A 21,083-nucleotide genomic window follows, 5' to 3' on the forward strand; every position below is an offset into this window, starting at 1 on the left:
CAGTGCCTCATATTCAATACTGATAACAAAGGATCTAATCGTACCAGTTACAAGAACACTTTTTTCACCAGGAGGGCTGAAACAGTACAACATCAGAGCTGGGCCTGCTGTAGGTGTAGATGACTGAGAAACAAAATAGGCTTTGGAAAGCAGCTATTAAAAACAGCTTGTTCTTGTAATGTATCATGTGACACAGCACATACAGATCTGATTTAGTGCTGGCTTGGAAAAAAAAAAAAAAAATCAGGCCAGATGGGACAGAAACGGTCAAGAAAGCAGAAATCCTTGGTTGTCAATGCCAAATGAGGATTAATACATGAGAACTTGTTGGGTTTGAGTAAGGGATGACACTTTCACAAGATTAGCCATGCAAAGGATGGCTTTTGAGAAAGAAAATATTGCATAAGCAAAGCAGTAAGTACAACAGATTAAAAAAAAAAAAAAAATCACAGGAGACTCTCTCTTGCATAGGGGCAAGTCTTCTTTGCTGTGTTGTTTCAGATCCTCAACCACCCCGACAGTAGAGAGCACTTTCAGAGACTCCTCTGGCCCAGAGGCCTCTTCAGCAGACAGCGCAAGAAGCTTTGAGCATACGTGGCAGCTCTCGCTGGCTGAGGCCGCCCTCACAACCAGCACCAAGGGCATCCCTACAGTCACAGACACCGCGTCACGTCATCCAATGAGCCGCTGTCAGGTCAGCCTCCCAGATGCTAGCAGCAGTTTGTAAAAGATGAGTGTTTTCATTCAGGAATGAGATACCTTGGATATTTAGGCTTGAAAGAATAAAGACAGATAATTACAGATATAATCACCCTGCAGATGGAATGCTGTGGTGCTACCCAAACAGACACTGCATACAGACAGTGCAGACTAGAACAGCAGCAAAAAAGTTCACGCCAAATGGCAACAGAGCACGCACACTTGAGTTAGGAAAAGAACACAGTAAAGGGAAAATCTGGAATGAGGTGCAAAAAACACACTCTCAGTCTTCTACAAAAGCGGAATTTACTCCCTAACAGATAATTCAACAAGCATTTATATTTTTTTCTCTGCAGACATAGAACACAGGTTTAGCATTTGTATACAAAGCCATTCTAGAGGTAGCGGTGAGATGCTGTAGCACTGAGATAACAGAAACTTCTACTAATGCACCAGGGCTGTATAGCCCAAACGTGACTCGGATGCCATTTACCGGGGAGTTCTTGTGATTACTTCTGCTGCCTCTTTCCAGCCATGGAGTCAGCAGTCAGCCACAGCTCCAGTGTTGCCAGGCTTTTCCAGTGTTCCCTGCAAGAAATTTACAAAGGTAATCAAGTAGGGATGGATTAGGGGAAAATATCCATTGAAAAAATAAAAAGGAACCGAGGCAAAATTTCTGTTACCTGCAAGATAGGCTCCAGGAAACATTCCTGGCAGTGGAAAATGCTTTAACAGAAACAAAGACGTGTTCCCAAGGCTAGGAAAGGCATAGAACTACAGACGAAAAAGAAGTTAAAGGACCCTAATTGGTCACTTCTGTCTTTTAGTGGTATTCCTCTTTGATTATTGAAATAAAGTAACTGCCTCCCAGGATGCCAAGGGAGATGATATTAGGCCTAGAACAGATTAACAGAGCTGATGTTACAGCAGATACAACGTGTACATGGAGCTGCACACACACACGTATGCATATACTCCATTGAGCAGAAAGAACAGGCTCCTTATTTTTTATCTCGTCTTCCAGAATAATCGCCAGAAGATGTTACCCTGCAGTTCAGGAAGGGGCGGGGGCGGAACACCACACTATTTGCAGAGCTTTAGTCTGTCACCAACAAATGTGGGAGCTGTAGCCTCCAACACTGACCAAAACATATCCAAAACTCTGCATGCTGTCAGTCAATTCATCTTCATTTTTACTTCCCTCTCTATATTTCCTTTCTAAAAAGCAATTTGCACTTCTCTGTTAATTTCCCTCACTTCTCCAGCTTCCACCTCTCCCAAGACCTTTTTGAAGATCAGTTTCCTGCAGGGCTCCTCTCAGCGTGGGGCCAAGGTGCCCTCACAGTACGGGTGCAGCCCTGCTCTCATTTGATCCCTTGGATGTTCTGTCACTTACAAAGCCTGCACGTCAATATTATGCATGTTGTGGGCAAACAGAGGACCACTGTACCTCTAGGATTGCCTTAGTGTCACTGGAATCTCCAGGCTCACCCAACAGCCATTCCTGCCTTTCTCTGTGCACGCACTGAAGGGGACCAGCTGATAAAGTGCCCCCCCCCCCAACACAGCTGAAAACCTCAAGGATACCAAATGAAGATTCATTACAAGAAATATGGGTTGCATCCAGGAAAGATAAAGGTATTTAGGAAAGAAAGTGAGTATATTTGCAGTTTTAAAAGTGTAGGGACAGTTGAACAATAACCAAATGCCCTGTGACTTCCCCAAACATTTTGGAGTCTTCCAGGCAATCTCTGAGACCACTGAGTGCAGGACCCCAGGACTGACAACAATCAGAGCACTGCTGAGCTGCTGATCATGAGCTGAGCAGACCAGGCTTCAAAGAAAGTAGAAAAGAGCAAACAAGGCAGAACATTTTCTGGTCCCACGAAAGGGAAAGTAGGATATAAAGCATGAAATTATTCTCATTCTCCTGTGACAAAGCACCAGCAACTCAATGGTTTAGAAACTGAAGGTCTTTTTTTTGCTTACGAGTCCCCTTCCTTCCTTACTGCAAGCCTACATGGCTCATTGCTTCCACTGGCGTTGTCAGGTTTGATATTATCCTGCAAGCTCTTCCAGCAGAATCCAGCTTTCACAGACATGCTGCTAACAGCAAATAAATAACTTCAGGAGCTTTGTTATTTCACATGCACCTTGCCCTTTGATACAACTGATGTTTGGTCAAAAACATGAAGATTTGCTCTGGAAAGCAAAAAGCATCATTTAATAACTAAAGTCAGCATGATAATCTTTTGACATGCAAAATACTGACAACCAGGAAGCACCAGAACCATACAAAAGTGAATTATAATCATAGGTATGCGCTCTCTACCTGGCCTGCAAAGAATGGATGTGATCGAGCTGGGAATAATGTCACCAGGAGTTCAACGTTGTGTGCAACTTTCCTGGTGAATGAAAAGAAAATCTGTATGACATAAGGATGAGGCAGATGTCAAAGACGGCAGAATGATTGATGAACGTACAACTGCTCTTCAGCAGTCAGTGCAAACAGTGCATCCTAACGGGCCACAATATTACTCCTGCCGAAATCACTGCTGACTGGCATCTGCCTTTTCTGAACTGGCTCTGAGAAACAGACAGAGAAAATCTTTCAATTTGCCAAAATTAAATGGAGCTCGGAAACAGGAGTAAGCCCAGCAACAGTACTGTCCTCCTCAATCTTCTGATAGCTCCTTAAACTGAAACCAGATGCAGGTAACTCCCCGAGTCTCGATGCAACCGCAGGGAGGCCCTAAACACCTCCGCAGCTCCTGCACACCTTGGGAGATGCCAGACAGCAAGTCCTTCAGCTACAGCACATTCACACCTCATAAGTTTACCTAACAGAGGAGAATTAGAGCTGGATTACTGGAGTTGAACAAAGCACTTCAGGCATTAATGGCAATTAATTTCACGAAGTGCCAGCTCATGGGACTGGCTACAGGAATTATCTAGTAACAGGAATGACTGCACAGGAAGGGTAACAGCCACAGGTCACACCATCACTTCCCCACCTTAGCTTCCATTGAAAGGAAGCCTGCATAGTTTGGAGGAGAACAACTGCACATTCCGACTGTGTCTCTTGATTTGGACATCAGGCTGCAGAACCAGACATTACACCAAGCTATGGGGCACTTTTGCTCTGCAATCTGAATGTGGTTTTCAGTGCCCAATAACAAAGCTTTAAGTTTTCTTCCAATTTTTGTCTTAATAAAAGCATTTGGCAGCTGTCTCAAAATGCCTCTGATAACACCAAGATGATTTGCACTGGTGTAGCTACAGAATAATTGCCCTGAAGTCATGGGAGAGATACCAGTTATACCATAGAAATCAGAGGAAAAAAAAAAAAAAATTACCTCCTGCATGGAAGTTTTACCCTTCAATCCAACAAGAGATTTGCTCAGTTATTTAGGGTACTGCTCCACAACCAAACCAAGAAGTACAACGGTCATTTTCAGCCCTTTTCAATTCAAGGAAATTAAAAACACTATAGCTCTCCCAGGTTGCCGGAACATGACCCTAATAACTGTTTCAAAACCTAGCAGTCTATTTGGCAATGCAACTATTTAGAGATTGCAAAAAGCATCTGTCAGATGTCTGTAAGCAAAAAGACCCGCAGAATTATTTACGATGAGTGACTGCCAAGTACAATAGCAGCTGGATTGTCTCCTATCAGCTTTGCCCTCTATCAGCACGTGCCAGTAAAATCTGTAGGAGCTCTTATTGGAGCCCTTTGAGACATGAAAACCTCTGGTTAAGCAAAAGAGGGCTTAAAAAAAAAAAAAATTAAATCCTATGTGCAAATTTTCATCCAAGATGGCAAGATTAAACTCATTCCTAAAGCATAATAAATTCAGTCTGAAGCTCACAAGGAAAGATTCTATTTTCCTCCTCTCCCCAGAAAATCCATCCAGTACATTCTGAAGTAGCAGCTGCACACATTTCTTTTGAGATGCATCTTGAATGAAAATCTAGATGAATTCACTTAAGAATTTGCCACACTTTTTATGAGAAGTAGTAACACATCGCTATAGGCTGTGGAGTATTTATTAGCAAGAGATCATGGCTACACTTGAACTTAATTAGAACTGCTACTGTATGAAAAAAAGGCACATTTGAATCTCAAGGTTTGTTTGTTGTGGATTGTTTGGGTTTTTTGTTTGTTTGGTTTTGAGATCAATTCAACCTTAGTTGCATAACATAAGCAGGTAGAATAAGTTTATTTATATTCACACTCCCAGAGGTCTGAAGCAAGTATTAGTTTCATAGTACAATAAGCACTGAGTGTGCGGATAACGGTGTGCTGCTTTCTGTGGCAGAATAAGCCATAAAAACCATAAACGCCTGAAGGAAAGCACTCTGAAATCTTTAAGACTGAATGTAAAAAGACAATGTAAAGAGACGGGATGAGCAATCCCACTAGAAGCTTCTTCCTACCTAGTCTCTTTAATCTTCTGTTTTCCTTCTTTCCTACAAATTCCACCCATTGTTATTACTTTTTCTTTTGATTCTGTGCTTTCCTTTTAATTATTTTTTTTCCCTTATCTCCTGCTTGCTTGATTTCTTTCTTTTCATGGCACTGTAGGTTACCTTCTTGTTAACACCTGGGTTTGATAATATGCTAGCAAAAGTACAGAGGAAAACTACACCTACACATGCTCCCAGACAACACCATTATCCTTTATTTGAAGTGGCAAAGGAATCCACTCTGAATCTTGCTCCTAATGATAATCTATGGCTAGTTCATATTCTCCTTTTCTCCTCCAGTCATTGCCTGCTTTGTTTTCTCCAAGCCAATTAACAGCTTATTTACAAAAACAGGCTTTGCATATTACAGAAGTGGAGAAATACCCTTCTCTGTCTTTACAAGAGACACCTAGGGGCAGAAACACCTCAAAAGAAGAAACAAGCACTCCACCACCGCAGCCGCTGCCCTATGGAACCACAGTGCTCTGGGCCCTCAGGTAGGTGGCCATACCAAAGCATTACAAAGCCCTGTGCCTCTGCTTCAGGGATGTCTGGGATCAGTTAATAATTTTCATCAGTAGCTTTCATGCTTTTATTCTCTTCTAAATTGCCCCTGCATAGTATTGTCCAGAGCAGAACAGTCAAGGATGTCCAGCACCTTGACTATGAAGTATATGGGTCTCTGTATGGAGACACAAAGCCTCCACAGGTTACACCTAGATCTCAGAAGCAAAGAAAACTACAAAGCACAGTCCAATCCCTCTCCTATACTCATTTCCCTATTGATTACACCCTAAAACTTAATTTCAGCCTGAAGGTGAAAAAAGCAGGGGAATGCAGCTGGCTTTGAATACTTTTTCTCTCCCTCTTCCAGTGTCCATCCTGCCGCTGAGGCCTTGGGAATGATTGCTCCATTTCAAATTTCTTACTAAGCCAGGCATCCCCTTCCCAGGAAAGGCCAGTTGCTGCCCTCTGGGTGAGCAATTCCTTAACAGAAGACACAGACGTGTCCTGTCAGTGCGTGGGCAGTCAATCAGAACTCTTGGCAGTTGAAGAGGTGGCTCTGGGATGGCTGCTGAGAGCTGAACCCTGCCAGGTTCAGCCAAGAGAACCCATTATCCACCTCAGTCAGGCAGCCATCCTCACGGCCACAGTCAGACCCCAGACTCGCCTCTACTACTGCAAGTCTGAACAGGACATGAATACACCACAGGCTGCTTCCCCCAAGCTCACACTGAAAGGCTAACAAGATCTTCGGCTAAACACTCCTCAGCCTCTGAGGTGGTGAGGCCAACCAGGACGTATTAGGCAGGATTCATCTCATAACACAGGTTTCTCACCTAGGCTTGTCCCCTGAAGCTGCCTTTCTATGCAGCTCAGAGACACGCTTGCTTGTTCACATGAGGATAAGGTAAGTCACACCCCTCATCTAAAAGAATCCAGAACAAAACAATTCCACTAAAGATATCTAAAAGTTCGGGGCAAGGTGGAGTTGGCAGCCCGTATGAAAGCCTTCCCACTGTCCCAAGGAAGTACAGAGGGGAAACTGGTGGAAAAGCTCTGTGTTTGTACTGTGGTTTCTATACTTACATAGAAAATGCTTTCTAAGAAAAGTATCAGTAGCAAGCCCTTTTGCTGCCTTCCGCTGTAAATATGTAAAAATCGCTGTTATCATACTGAATGTTAATTTGACAAGTTGGGGTCAGGCCATCTCAAAACAACCTGTCTTTAGGGAAGGCCTTCATCACAAGAGCTGAAGGCCCAAAATTGACTCCTTTCGCCGTTTTGGCTTGGAATGAATGAGATAAGTTGCAGAAAATGGCTTCGCAGTCTCACTGGAATAACAGCACAAGAGAAACAACACACTCTTAGCGAGTATGAAGAGGCACGAGTATGTTCCAATCAAACAGCCACAGGCATATATGCTCCAGTTTGCACGTGTGACAGGCGAGCCCGTGTTTACATTACAGAAATCGCCTGTGGCCTTGTCAGGAAAATAGCCGAGACCATCATTCTCTTACAGTGTTGCAACGGTTCCATGCTTGACTCTCCCAATTTGTAGTAAGAATCTCAGCCATTTGATCTTCTTTTACTGTAATAGTGCATTAGAGGAATACAGCCAGACCATTTTTGTCTTCTGTGTTTGCTTTTCCCATGAATTACCTACAAGATCCACTTGAAATGGGATGCCCAAATTGTGTGTGCAAAATGAACTTCATGTAGGGGACACACATACTGCACACGGTGGATGTAACTTGGCTGTGGGTGCAAAGAGAGTCAGGGTCACACACTTAGAAAATAACACTCATAATGTAAATTTTGCTCCTGCCTCAGTAAACACACTATGTTATACACATTTTATGTGTGGCTACACATACAGACCTATGTTCAAGTGCATACTTCTAATGACATAACTTCAGACTATGCTTTTTCCACATAGCAGTTACTTGGTAGTTTTTCCTTGTCTATGAACTTCAAAACATTACCAACAGCGTAAACCTAGATCAGCTCAAAGAAGCCTTTAAAACAGTAGTCTAGAGCTCCTTCTAGCCCCAGGGAAATAATCCTGGCCACATTATCCTCTGTAGGACTAGGACATATTTCACTGTCTCTGTTGACCTCAGGTTTAAATGTCCGTGGGCAAGACAGGAAAGTTTCACTGGCAACTTGTGACTCAGAAGAATCAGACCAGGCTAACAAGCTATTTAAAAAAAAAAAAAAAAAAAAAAATTATGTGGCACTCCCATCACTCCTGCCTACAGCTGTTTTGAAAACCAAGAGAAACAATCTGCAAAACATGGTCTCAGAGAAGCCAAAAAATCAGAACAATGGAAAAATATAACAATCTCATTCTTAATCTATCGGCACGAAGGTAACTTCACACTTGTACAGAATGAAACAAAAGAAATGAGATAATAACAAAGAGAAACCCCCAAGACTTACAGTTTCCTTCTCATCTTAGTTGAAAAGGACCTGCTGCTATATTTTGGGAATTCCATGGGATTTGAAGAAAAACCTTTTTTTCTTATGAGGAATCTGTTTCAAATAAAAAGTGTTTTCAAATAAAAAGACGTGAGGCCCAGCAATCCCTCTGCTCCAGCCACTTCTACACCCTCATCTGCTTGTCCTCCTCAGTGCCCTGAGAGAGCTGGTTTAGGATGAGGGGCAAGGGAGGACGGTGGGAGATAGGCAGATAGTTAACTGCTAATACATACAGTGGTATGCAGCCATGACAACATGGGCTCTGGCATTCGGTGTTTCCAGAACAAGAAAGCTCCCACTCAGGCCGAAGGAAAGAAGCCATCCATAAGCCCATACAGACACACCTCTGTGCGTCTAGGCCCCTTCGTTTTCTGTCGCTCAGCTGCTTCTCCTCAGCCATCCACCTCACTATTCTTTTCATCGACTCTCCAAAGTACTGGGCCTACAGAGCCACACTGTGCCCAATGACCACCGCAGTTTCTCCCGCTGACAGCGCTCTGCCTCCTGCCACGGAGCCCAGCTTTCTCCTAAGCGCGGGAGATGCAGCCGGCCACAACTGCACCTCAGCCTACAAACAGCGCAGGGCTGCTGCGTGCAGTCACAGGTGACTACAGCGATTCTTCAACCACGGGGGTCAGGTTCCAAAAATTATTTATTTCCAGGCATATTTCCTGTATCAGAAACACATGGCTCTCAAAATAACACATGATTTTGTGTAAAACTTTTGTCACCTCTTAAAGTAAGCACGCTAGAACACGAAGGTTCACAGGCAACCATAGCAGGTGTAACCACCAGCAGAGCTGAGGCAAGCTGCATTTTTGCAGCTGTGTGCACTTTCTAGGTCATCACACAGCAGAGCCAGAGGCCTCAGCATACTTAGAAAAATGCAGCAAAGTGGAATTGATCTGGGTGATACGGGAACAAGAACAGCTGAAGCCTGTGGATCCAAGCAGGAGGCCCTACAGAGCGTGCTCCTCAGGCCCACTTCAACCCTGGGAGCCACGTCTTCGTTTTGGTCACTCTGAAGTTTCTGCTTACATCCAGGGCTGTAGCAGTGAGCTCCTCCGACACCAGCTGGAAGCCTTACTCAAAGGTCAAAGAGCACAGGGTTTTATGCCTATATTTAGCAAGCAGGTTCAAATGCAAGCCTGAACAGTAATTATTTAGAAAAACAGTAAAATGGCAGTTTCCACAGAATTTAGAGAATCAATCAAAATCCCTTTAAAGCATATCCTAAAGTATAGTCCCTCCTTATAGCAAAGCGTCTCATGAGCTAAATTTGACTCACTCCTGAAAAGGAGTTGGGCTGGGGGTTTTTTTTGGTTTTTTTTTTTGTTTGTTTGTGGTTTGTTTTTTTGTTGGTGTTTTTTTTTTTTTTGTTTTTTTTTTTTTTTTTTTTACACAAAATGTCTAACTCTCAACCTTGACTATGAATGAACAAAGACACATGCTTCAACTCCTGAGGAACAAGGAAACCTACATTCATTCAAAGTGGTAGGGATCACAGCGCAGGTATCTAGCAAAGGCAAAATTACAATGAAACACGTGATCATAATAGCCTTTTGCAAGGGCAGAGAAATCTGCTCATCCCGATGACTCCATCATCATCAGGCCTTCAAACACACAATAGGAATGGACGTAAAGACCAGATTAAGAATGTCTCCCCCTGCATATTTTGTGCCCAAATATTCAGTAGAATTTGAGCCTATAACTCTTTCAGGCTTTATGAAAATTACAGCTGGAATATTTTCCTTCAAACAAATAAAATCATCATTGGTTGAAAAAACCTTTTTTCTCAGTAGTGGTGGGAAAACAGAGAGCATTAAATTCCCATCCATCAGAGCGCTTCTTGCTCTGACAGGCAGCAAGAGTATTACGCACTGTTCAGTATATATTTTGTTTTCCCCTCTGTGCCCCATCTACAGAGAACAGAGGTCTCCCAAAGCTACCATCTGTGGGAACACACGACCAGATTTATAAAGGTAGTAGTGTGCCAAAACATTCAAAAGGGCTTCTCAGCAGTGTCTAGCCTCTAACTCCCATATGAAGTGGAGACACTTACCTCATGTTTTTAAAAAATAGCACCAGTCCTGTCTTCACTCTTAATGGTCTAAGTACCTTTAAAATAATAGTCAGGTCCCGCATCCCTGGGTTTACACTTTAACATCTCAAGTTTCAGAACCAAAAACCTCTAGTTCAGGTCCTAGCAATAACTAAGACAGCAGTGACAGAGTACTACCATACCATCTTGTTTGGCACCTTCTTTTTTTCCACTCCACATCTGAGAGGAGTTTTAGTAGCTAATGTCTCAGTAATGGGCCAGCTGCTTAAGTAACAAAAATGCATTGCTTCTTATGATCTAGTCCCATCTATCCTGCCAAATTCTGCACCCGAGACAAAGTAATCCTAGACACAAGTATAAACTGAAAGAGGAGCGGCTGGAGAGCAGCCCTGCAGAAAAGGGGCTGGGGGGGCTGGTGGGCAGCAGGCTCAACAGGAGCCAGCAGTGTGCCCTGGCAGCGAAAGGGGCAAACCGCACCCCGGGGTGCATCGAACGCAGCAGGACCAGCTGGAGAAGAGAGGGGATTATCCTGCTGTACTCACTCGTGCTGCGGCCCCACCTTCAGTACTGCGTGCCGTGCTGGGCCCCACCATTTGAGAAGGACGTGAATGTCCTCGAATGTGGCCAGAGGAGGGCAACCAAGCCGGTGACGGGGCTGGCAGGCATGTCCTCTGCAGAGCGGCTGAGCACTCGGGGCTTGTCTCCTTTGGAGAGAAGGAGGCTGAGGGGCAACCTCGTTGCTCTCTGCAGCTTCCTGAGGAGGGGATGTGGAGAGGGGGGTGCTGAGCTCCTCTCCCTAGGATCCAGGGACTGGATGCCTGGGAATGGCTCACGCCTGTGTCAGGGCAGCTTGAAACTGGACGTGAGGAAGCATTTCTTTATCGAGAGGGTGGTCAAACCTTGGAACAGGCTTCCTGGAGAGGTGGTCAATGCCCCGTGCCTGTCAGTGTTTAAGAGGCATCTGGACAATGCCCTTAAGAACAGGCTTTAACTTTTGGTCAGCCATGAAGTGGTCAGGCAGTTGAACTAGATGATCATTGTAGGTCCCTTCCAGTTGAACTATGCTATTCTATTTAAAATTCCAGAAATCTCTAAGGCTATAGAGCTTCCAAATAAATTGTGCTTTCCAGCTACAGTGTAAGCGAAGATGTTAATCACAAAGATTTGTTTTTAGTGTGTAGTATCTTACAATCTGCCTCAAGGCGAGAAATGAGTGCCTATGCTTTTAGGAGGAGAAGACTCTAGTTTACAAATTATGCAAGGAACGGCAATATTAAACTGTAATACAACCACTGGGGTTTTAACATCTGGTTGTTAGCCATATAAAATAAAATTCCAGACATTAGACAAACATCAACATCATCATCCCTGTATTCACTTTCATTTGATAGCATTGTTATTCCCATTTCAGGCTGCTAGCAGAGAGAATGTTTGAAGATCTCGTTTGCAACGTTGGAAAAGATCGGGTTTACCTGTTTGGAGATAGGCAAAGTGCTGAAAAATGACCACTGCAAAGAAGGGGGTAGTGCATACTGCAGCAACAGCGGGAAGCCTTGCAGGAAGAACGATCAGTGCTCTCGTGCTAGATTCCAGACAAGTTTTCCTGCATGATTGTCAGGCTGCACATTCATTTTTATTTTCTACTTACTTCAGGTACAAAACATAAACAGAATAATAATCTCCTGTGCTCAAATAGAAATAAAGATATGTCCAAATAGAAAAGTCTGTTTAACTCAACAACAAGAACTTGCATGCATCAGTAGGAGGAAGGGAAAGAAAGAACTTCATTTCCCTGAGTTTTCACCCAGGAGGGAATTTTGAGATTGTTTCAGTGAACCTGACCAGGTTTCCTGTGGCCCTTTACTCATCCCTGTTCTTCTCTAGAGTGCTACAACAGCATTGGGACATTATGAGAGCAGCTTAATACTAAGGCTGATAAAGAAGGGACACTTGCAAACTGACCACATTCCCTGGCATGCTTCAGCTTTGGGATGGTGACTGTATAATTGAGAGCAACCACAGACCTTGTTCAGCCAGAATATCAAATGGGATTTACCATCAACATCACAAAGCAAAGCAGGCAAAATACAGTACAAATCTCATTTTAATGTATGGATATGACCTGTGGAATTCAAATCAGGTTTTTAGAACAAAAGGTCCTGTTTCAGCAGTAGTATTTCAGTTCAAATCCAGAGCAGCAGTCTCACACACTAATGAATCTTCAGAATTAAGGCTTCCTCAGTTAGTTATTGCAGAAGATAGGGATAAGACAGCGGAAAAAGTAAGATGCAGTCTCTGCCCCAATGATCTTACAACTTGTTAAAAAAAATCTGATTGCAATTACTATGAACAAAGTACTTTCCAAAAGACAGAAAAAACTATCCCTTTTCTAACCCTGGATGCTGCTGTCCACTTCCACTGTAGAGCATACATCACAGTCACTTAGTCTGTCACTACCGCATCTCCCAGCAAGCCTCATTACAGAAGGATATGCACATAGCTGTACATTTATTGCAAGAAGAAAGACTCTGCTAATTATGCAACTGCTGCCTCATGTGAGGGCCACCAAATACAAGGGCTATCTGAGAGAGCAAAACTCAGAGAAACACTTCTGTGAAATAACTTTACAGAAAACCATTGAAAAACTCTTGGACTAAGCTCTCCATTTTCCTTCCCTATAACAAGAAGTTCCAATCAAATAGTTATCCACTTGTCTACCAAACTGCAGTTAAAAAAATCTTACTTGAAATATGAAAAAGTGCCTTCAGTTGAAAACTGCTTTACCAGTACCTCTGTACGGTGCTAAGGTAAAAAGGAACTTTGCCTCTGACTACAGTAGCAGCAGAAAGTAGGTGACCAGTATGTCTCCCAGGGTAAGTGAGTTCATAAGACGTACTTATGGCTGAGCCTGGGGACTTAGGAAAACATAACGAAACAGGATTCTGTTTACTCTTAGAGTCTGAATCAGCCATACTGCCTTTCATCTTGAATTAATAAATTAACATACTGATGTTTTTTCTTGCTCTTTGAACAATGCCACACGCATAGTAGAATGCTGTAGTGATGGGTGGGTATTGAGAGGCTGAGAATTCATAGCTCTGGTTTGACTAAGAACACTGCAGCAGCGTTAACCAGCATTTAGATTATTCATAATAACACAGCTTAATTTCCTCTCCCAAGAGAGATCCAGAGAAGCATCATTTAGCCCAGTTAAAGTTTAAATATGAAATTAGGTTTAAAGTAAAACATAACTGAACGGTCCCCTTTGCTGTATAGGTATAATCTGCTCTAGATGTATATTGAAGATGGGCACGAGTACCCAACTCATCCTTGCTGAGTAACCTCTCCAGTGGATGCTTGGGCTCTTTTCAGTATCACTCCAACTTACTTTACCACAGACTTGAACACTAGAAGACAAATATTGTAATCATAGATGTGTTTGGCATACTAGATTGGGATTCAAATGAAAATAACTGGAACAAAGTAGACAAAATTCTGTCCAGGGCAAGCTGGAGAGAACAATAGAAACTATGAACTAATAGGAATTGCATTCTTTAAAGGACATTAATATACTTGTACCACAATTCAAAGCAGTGATTTATGAGACCCAGCCATAGGAGTCCTAGAACACCTTGGGTTATTGTGAAAATCAAGAACAGACTCAGCAGTCTCCTCTCAAAATAGAAATTCCTTTTTCCAGATAGGAAAAAGGTATCTGAGCTAAGAGATCTACAAAGTATTTTTGGATTCAGAGTAGAAGCAGTGAAATAAATGCTGCCCTTATGAAGTTAAGTGTAAGTTTGGCTGAATAGCTAGTGTAGGCTATAGCTAGTACACAGCAGCTGAACTTTGCTTTTGAGAAATCCTGTGCTTCTGTTTGTGTGATGTACGTTTATCAAGGGGGAAAAAGGTCAACCAATCATGATTATAATCTACATTTAAAAGAAGTATTTGTTTTAAATAAAAGGATATAGCTACACATTAATACATAGTGAAGTATTTTGGATAAATGCATCACCCCAGGTTTCTGTGTTATGAGGCACATCAAGCTGCTTAAGGCATATTGTACTGGTTTCTGGAGTTAAACATGGTACGCACAACACTGTTTCCTTTACGAAAAAGCAGCAGGTCAAACTATTGCAGAATAGAGGTTGGAACTAGATGATCTTTAAAGGTCTCCTCCAACCCAAACGATTCTATGATTCTATGACCTGAAGATCTGGCTAGATGTTAAAAGACTCCCTGAAGTTTTCATGTTTCCTAGAACACTCTGGTAGCACTGCATTTTTCACTAGTAAAATCACTGAGTTTGCAGACTTTAATTTGGGCAAGTTTGGCACTCCCCACATGTACATAAGAGATTTAATTCAGTTTTCTTTAGCACTACACAGACTACTTCTGTCAAGTCTTAAGTGACGGAGGACAATGTTTTACTAGAACTGGATCAAATGTTTTAGTTACTTTCTAACACCTTGACTGTTCCCTATCATCCATACCTCCATTTTCCAGATCCTTGAAAACAGTTATTTATCATCATGAACACGTTAAAAACTATTATTTTACCTTGTCTCTCCTACCTGCAAAGGAGGTAACAGAATTTTTTTTTTCCAAATGACATCTACACCTTAAGCCTATGCACATCCCTAACAAATTATTCCAGCATACCAAAGGTCTGTGTTAAGATCTGAAGTTCTTTCTAGTGGCCAAAGTCTTCACTAACAAATACAAAACTACACTTCATGGAGGAAATTTTCACTGTTAGCCATCTAGGAGAGTTCTTGGACATGTCATATGTACTGTTTATACAGTTGTGAAATAGATAGATGGCCTTCATTTGCCAGTAATCACTCTCCTCAGGGATCCACTCTTAAAGACCCAAAGGAAAATATACAACGCTTTTGGCAGGCTGTGTCCTGCAGCAGGTCTAAGTGCATATGGTGTTTTTAAAAACATATCTGCCTGTATTGAAATAAAAAATAAGTAGCTTCAGCAGCCACTAACTATACTTCCTTGGCATCCTCCCATCATGAATGTATCTCAAACATGAGCATAACATACATTTCTTGATGGCAAATGTGCTTCTCCTAGGACTTCTCAGAGGCCCGTGTATCCATGAGAGGTAGAAATGAATTCCCAATTAAGGAGCAAGCACACCCGGCTGCCACAAGGGAAAAAAAGGATTAGACATCTGTGTACCTTTGCATATGTTAAAAAATTCAGCAGTTCTTTAATGTATGACAGCTCCTTTTAGATAGGAGGCATTCTTAGTCACTTTTGGAAGCAACAGTTTAGATACAGGCAATGGCATGAGTAAAATACAGAGACAAGTCATGCTAAGCATTGATTAGGCTAGAATTAGGAACACAAAACGTTGACCAAGAGACAAACATGTATTTATGCATTAAAAAGCTACATGGGAGTCCACTGTCATAAGAATATTTACTGACAGGCAGTAGAAAGTGTAATATTTTGTCATATCACTAGAAGTAATGAGAAATATTAAACTTGTATTTTTGTTTCCAAATCTAACAGTGCTATGCTTAATTTTCTTGGTCAACATCATTTCTTTGTCCTCCTAAAGACCCCAGCATCATCAATAAAGAAAATACAATTATCTGTGCAACACATCAAGATCTTCACACGTCCTGTAAGTTCACAATATGGCGCTATTAACCAGAGGGCTGCATCTGTCCCTAAAATTGTACTGACTCTATCGAGTCTGAAGACATGACATTCTAGACCAGATCATGATTAATACTCTAAGAGAAATCCGCTCTGTGTAATTTCTAAATCTCTTCCCTTCTCAGCATTAAAAAAAAAGTTAGAAAGTCCTGCAGGATGGATGGAGGGAAGAAAAGGGGTCAAGTCTAAGTAGATTTCAATGCAGTCTCAAAATCTACAGCTGGTTTAAAAAAAATCCTCATAATTTATGTAGTGTGGAAGATCCTGAAAATTAAGAATTTCCCTGCCTAACAGAAAAGAAATGGAAAATTTGGTATTTCTCTTTCAGAAATATTACAACTTGTATTAAATTGCCCTGCTAGTGTGAAATAAATGTGTGATTGTTGAGAATACTATTTTGATTTATATACTGTCATACTTTAAAATGAAACAGCTGTGTCAAACCCAAGCAACTCCATCAAACCAAGCACTAATTAAATGTTGCTGAAAACTGTAGCAAAAGGATTGCTTCAGTTCACACCACCTGCAAGTTTTGAGAAGATTTATTTACCAAATCGGACATCAACTAGTTGTTTGGTAGAACAGCTTTTATAGCATAAAGAAAAAAATCTTAATAGATGGCAGCCACTCTTCCCCGACTTCCGTTCTCAAGCTGTTATGCCTTTCCATCAAGTAGATACTGATACTTCCACGGCAGCACCAGTATCAGGGATACGAATTGATATCCACCCTTATGTCAGACAAAAAGACAACTTGTTCTGCAAGCTTTAGTCAAACAAAACTCTGTGGCCTTTAGTAGTTCTCCCCTCTGTCTGCAGGTTCTCAGTGCAAATTAAGAAAACTAACGCAAATACCACTCTGAAGGTTTTTCATCCTCAGCAAACCCTTGTGGTGTTTGTTTACTGCACCATCTCTGCCAGCAGTCTGCAACAATTTTGAGCGCGCCATTTTCTGCTCCCACAAAATGGTGAAATTCCCACTACTACAGGAGTAGTTCCAGTGCTCACCGGCTGGAAATTTCATCCTAGTAGCTAGACTGGATTCATGCTTGTTCATTGATCTGGTCTTAAGCAATATTTTCAGGAAATAACATTTCCGCATAAGCCAATTCCCAACAGTGCAACAATTCTGTTAGCTACAAGGGGAACACTGGCCATATACATTTCGCCACCTCTCCAAAGCCTATCTCATTTTGCTAGTGGGATTTGAAAAAAATCCAAAATTAAGTCTTTGGTTTAGTTTCTACTTACTAGGTTTCATCTGTGCTTTGCATTGATTCAAAATAAAATTCAAGCCCTAATTTTTGCATCCCTGTTATGTCACATAGAGAATACATGATTAATGAAAACTGCTGTCATTTTAGTATGAAATCATAATTCAGCATCCCAAGATCAACCCCAAAACTCATCTCAGACTTGCTGCAAATATTTGCACAAAAAAATTATATAATTCTGTTCTGTATTTCTTTTTACAGTCAGACATGGAAAATTTCACATTCTAGTAGTCTACACGTGTTTTATTCCACCAAATGGTCATAAACAGCCCTTCAGAACAAGTCCTAACCACCCCCTGCTTTTGACTGCACAAAAATCATAGTCTTGTAGTTAGATTTTTAATCAATATCCCAGTAATTTTCGGAATATTAAAATACCTTCAGAACTGAACTCACAATATCCGTTAGATTCGGGGCTCTGCACAAGGAACGCAGGGTGAATCTGGTGCTGATAGGCCACTCCTGCTAAAATTACCATTGGCCCTTGCTCTAAAACATGAACCAAAAAACTCTATCCAAGTTGCTGGCAGCTCCATGGAAACAGTCAAAAGGGGAGAGAAGCATTATTGTTATCCGCAGCAAAGCTGAGGAGATTTGTTAAACCAATATTCTAGTACTCTTTGGCTAAAATACCATCTGTCTCTTTTTCATACATTTCCCTAGAAGCTGCCATAACACAATACACACTGAGAACACTACCAGTGAAAATACAAAATCCTGCCCTATCCTGAATGGAAACAGAAATCTTCCAGAATCATTATTTTTCAGCAGAAGTACATGGAGACAGATTAGATACACTATTTAAGAACATCAGAATTGTCAGGAAAAGGATGAACTCTGTCAACCTGCCCAGCTCATTGCAAGATGGAGGTCTAAGAAAATATTTCAGTAGTTTTGTACTTTGAGGATTATCCATGGTCCATTCTTAGTTTACTAAAAAGATCTTTTTGTAGATGTATTTTATGCAAGTAGGGTCACACTCAACCACTGCCAGCAACAAAACGTACAGCCTGAAAGAGAATCATTGCAGTTCCCAGAGTTTATAGTGTCAGGCTCTCCTTTCTTTGATTTTAACAAGCCAGCAAAACTATATATTTTTTAATTGAAATGCATATAAGAAATAAAACAACAAACAGTGAGGCAAAGTTCATGCCCTGTATCTTTCTCCTGGAAACCCTTCCTTCTCTTTCTTTCTATAGGCCATAACCATGATTATGAATTGTCTTACAGATATCAGAGGCAGATATTTGATGTTCACTGATAAAGACTGTCAGATACTTATTTTTTCATTAAAATAAGAGGGTTAACTTGTGAAAGATTTGGCCATTTTTATCTCAGCTTTTGCTACAGCCAATAAAGATAGATATTGATGTCAGAACGAATAACAAAAATCCCTATTCTGGCTTCCCACATTCACTTTTAACAACGTAGATCTCTACGATGAATTGTTTTCTTTTCTGGGAAACTTTCTTCCAACTAGATCACTACTTTCTTGCAGTTTCTTATCAGATTGCAGTTCAACAGAACTTCAAAATACGTATTTTCTTCTCCCACTGTATCACTATCAACACCTTGCAGAACCTCATGTACACATCGCTCTAATTTCCTGTGTCCTGTATCCTTCTTGCCCTTCCCTTTCATTTTCTGGGAAAAGAACTTGAACATTCCCATTACCAGGGAAGCTCATCAAAAACTAAGCCTACATGAATTAGTTTGTCTCTTCACATCAGCTTTTCAGCAGAAATGTAAACACGTATGTGAATACCCCAGCAGCCGTCTTTGTCCATCTTTTAGAGTCAAAATATCTTAAAAAATAAAAACATTACAAGCAACATTCAGTAGCAACATTGAAAATATTCACTTATATATACACTGTGACTAGAGTTGGTCTTTTTCATTTCTGAATTGTTGCTGTTCTTACCCTTCTATCATATTTTGAAAGACAGCTTCCTTCAGCATCCCTAGAGTCTGCGAGCTCTTCAGCAATGGTCAGAAACAGGACTTCCACCAGATAACACTAGAAGACTTCTTTTCCATCAGTGGCGTTGTTCATCTGAGAGACAAGTAACTGTGATTCCCTCCCCTTTCAACAAAACAAATCAAATGAAAATATACCACGTAATATCATACTTAAGTGCTAATTTAAGTAGCTCTACTAACAATGGGAAGAACAAGACGCAACAAATAAATAAGCATAAAGCAAAACTTATGTTACATGTAGAATTTACCCTTACAGTTTACTATTTTAAAACTACCCCTGAAATTTACAGGATGATTTTTAGCTGAACTGTGCTGCTTTAAAAATGGAAGCATCAGCTAGTATCAAACAGGGGAGCAGCATTCTCCTCCCGTGTAAGCAGGTGATGGGTTGGATTCTCAGCTGGCAAAGGTATAAGCATGAACTACTACCCATCAAACCGAGCTGAGATGTTGGTTCATACATGACATGGCAAAGTAAAAAAAAAAAATAAAAGGTTTCACTTATAAGACATTCAGCATGCTGTCTTGAACACACAGATTTCCATTAAGGCTGCATCTGAAACCAGAAAAATATCTTAGAGCAATTTCAGAGCGATTTTAATAGGCATTAAGCTATTGCATATCATTGCAAATCCATTCCCAGGGACAACGCTTACATCTTCATTGATTTCACCTAACACAGGCTACCACTGACACTGACTGCATATTCCAGGAACACAGCAACATATAGGTCATGCTGTGACCTACAAAAATACGTGACGCAATTCAGAAGGGATCGCTAACACAGAACCTTGCAAACACGGCTGAATACCACTGGGTCAGGAATGCTTACCGCTGGATACACGTGGACGTTTATCGGCTGTGCCTCTGAAACACGTCCTGCACACACTCTAAACTGACAGGTTCACTCTTAAAAGCATTTCCAAATTAATTAATGCAACCTTTTCCTAGTTATAAGCTACCATCAAATAGTAACCAAGACAATTGTTTTTCAGCTGTAGATGACTAAATGGTCTTTAAGTGCAACAGTCCCCCTATTCTGTTTGTTCATCTAGGACTGATTACAACTGGTTGTAATTTCCCATTAGAGAGGGGAGATGAGAAGGGGACATTACTAAGGGTTGTATAAAATTAAAGCAGATTCTCCAAGCTGATTCTCAAAAACACAACTGCATCTCATTTTATTCCTCACCAATGCACACAGACGGAATACAGTAGCTTGCAGAACGTTAAATATGAAGTACAAATAAATACAGCATAAAAACCCCGATGACTTATCTAAGAATAGCAAAACTCCAAGAACAAAAATAATGTTCATGTTAATGAAAATACAAGTGTATATTATTTATTAAAACAATTTTAAGTCTTTTTAAAATTCACTACTAAAATATTTGTACACCAAGCCTATTCCAAATACATGCAAAACAGTACAGTACTGATTTTAATTAATTTCTGTCATCCGTAACATTAAGAGTTCTAAGGATTTTGCATACAACGTAAAAATGAATAATGAAAAATATTTCTGCATCCATTTTAAAAGAAAATAAACTTAGTGAGTTTTACCAAACCAGAGTACATGCAGGGGGAAAAAAAAAATATATATCTGGAAGCCTTGATGCTACCATTTCTCCCAACTTTATTTGCTTACTCATTATTGATTACCCTAAACCACCTGGGACCTCAGTGCAATTTTCAACAGCTGTTTCTTCTTCTTTTCAGTTTTAATTTCCATGTTACTTAGACCTTTTGTTTATAGTCTGTGCAATGTACAGTTTAACAAGTCTTTCCCCTAAACACTTAAAAAAGTATTGTAATAAACAATTTCAACACAATTTAGCAAATAGTTTGACAAATGGAGTACAGGTGTTAAACTAACTGTGAGATATTACCTCCTAGGTGTAGCTGGGAAGAATGCATAAAGTGAAAATGGGAGACAAA

General features: G+C 40.9%; 1 protein-coding gene across 2 annotated transcripts in view; it reads right to left on the minus strand.

Annotated features, from left to right (window-relative positions):
- JAKMIP2 (janus kinase and microtubule interacting protein 2) overlaps positions 1 to 21,083 on the minus strand; it is a 65,388-nt gene that overhangs the window by 39,043 nt on the left and 5,262 nt on the right. For both annotated transcript variants that reach the window (XR_015260115.1, XM_086758900.1), the window contains exon 2: positions 1,193 to 1,287. The gene's annotated coding sequence lies outside the window, so the exon portion shown is untranslated. The remainder of the gene's footprint in view (positions 1 to 1,192; positions 1,288 to 21,083) is intronic.

This window comes from Chlamydotis macqueenii, chromosome 14 (assembly GCF_036417535.1).
Source record: "Chlamydotis macqueenii isolate bChlMac1 chromosome 14, bChlMac1.mat, whole genome shotgun sequence".
Taxonomy (NCBI): domain Eukaryota; kingdom Metazoa; phylum Chordata; class Aves; order Otidiformes; family Otididae; genus Chlamydotis; species Chlamydotis macqueenii.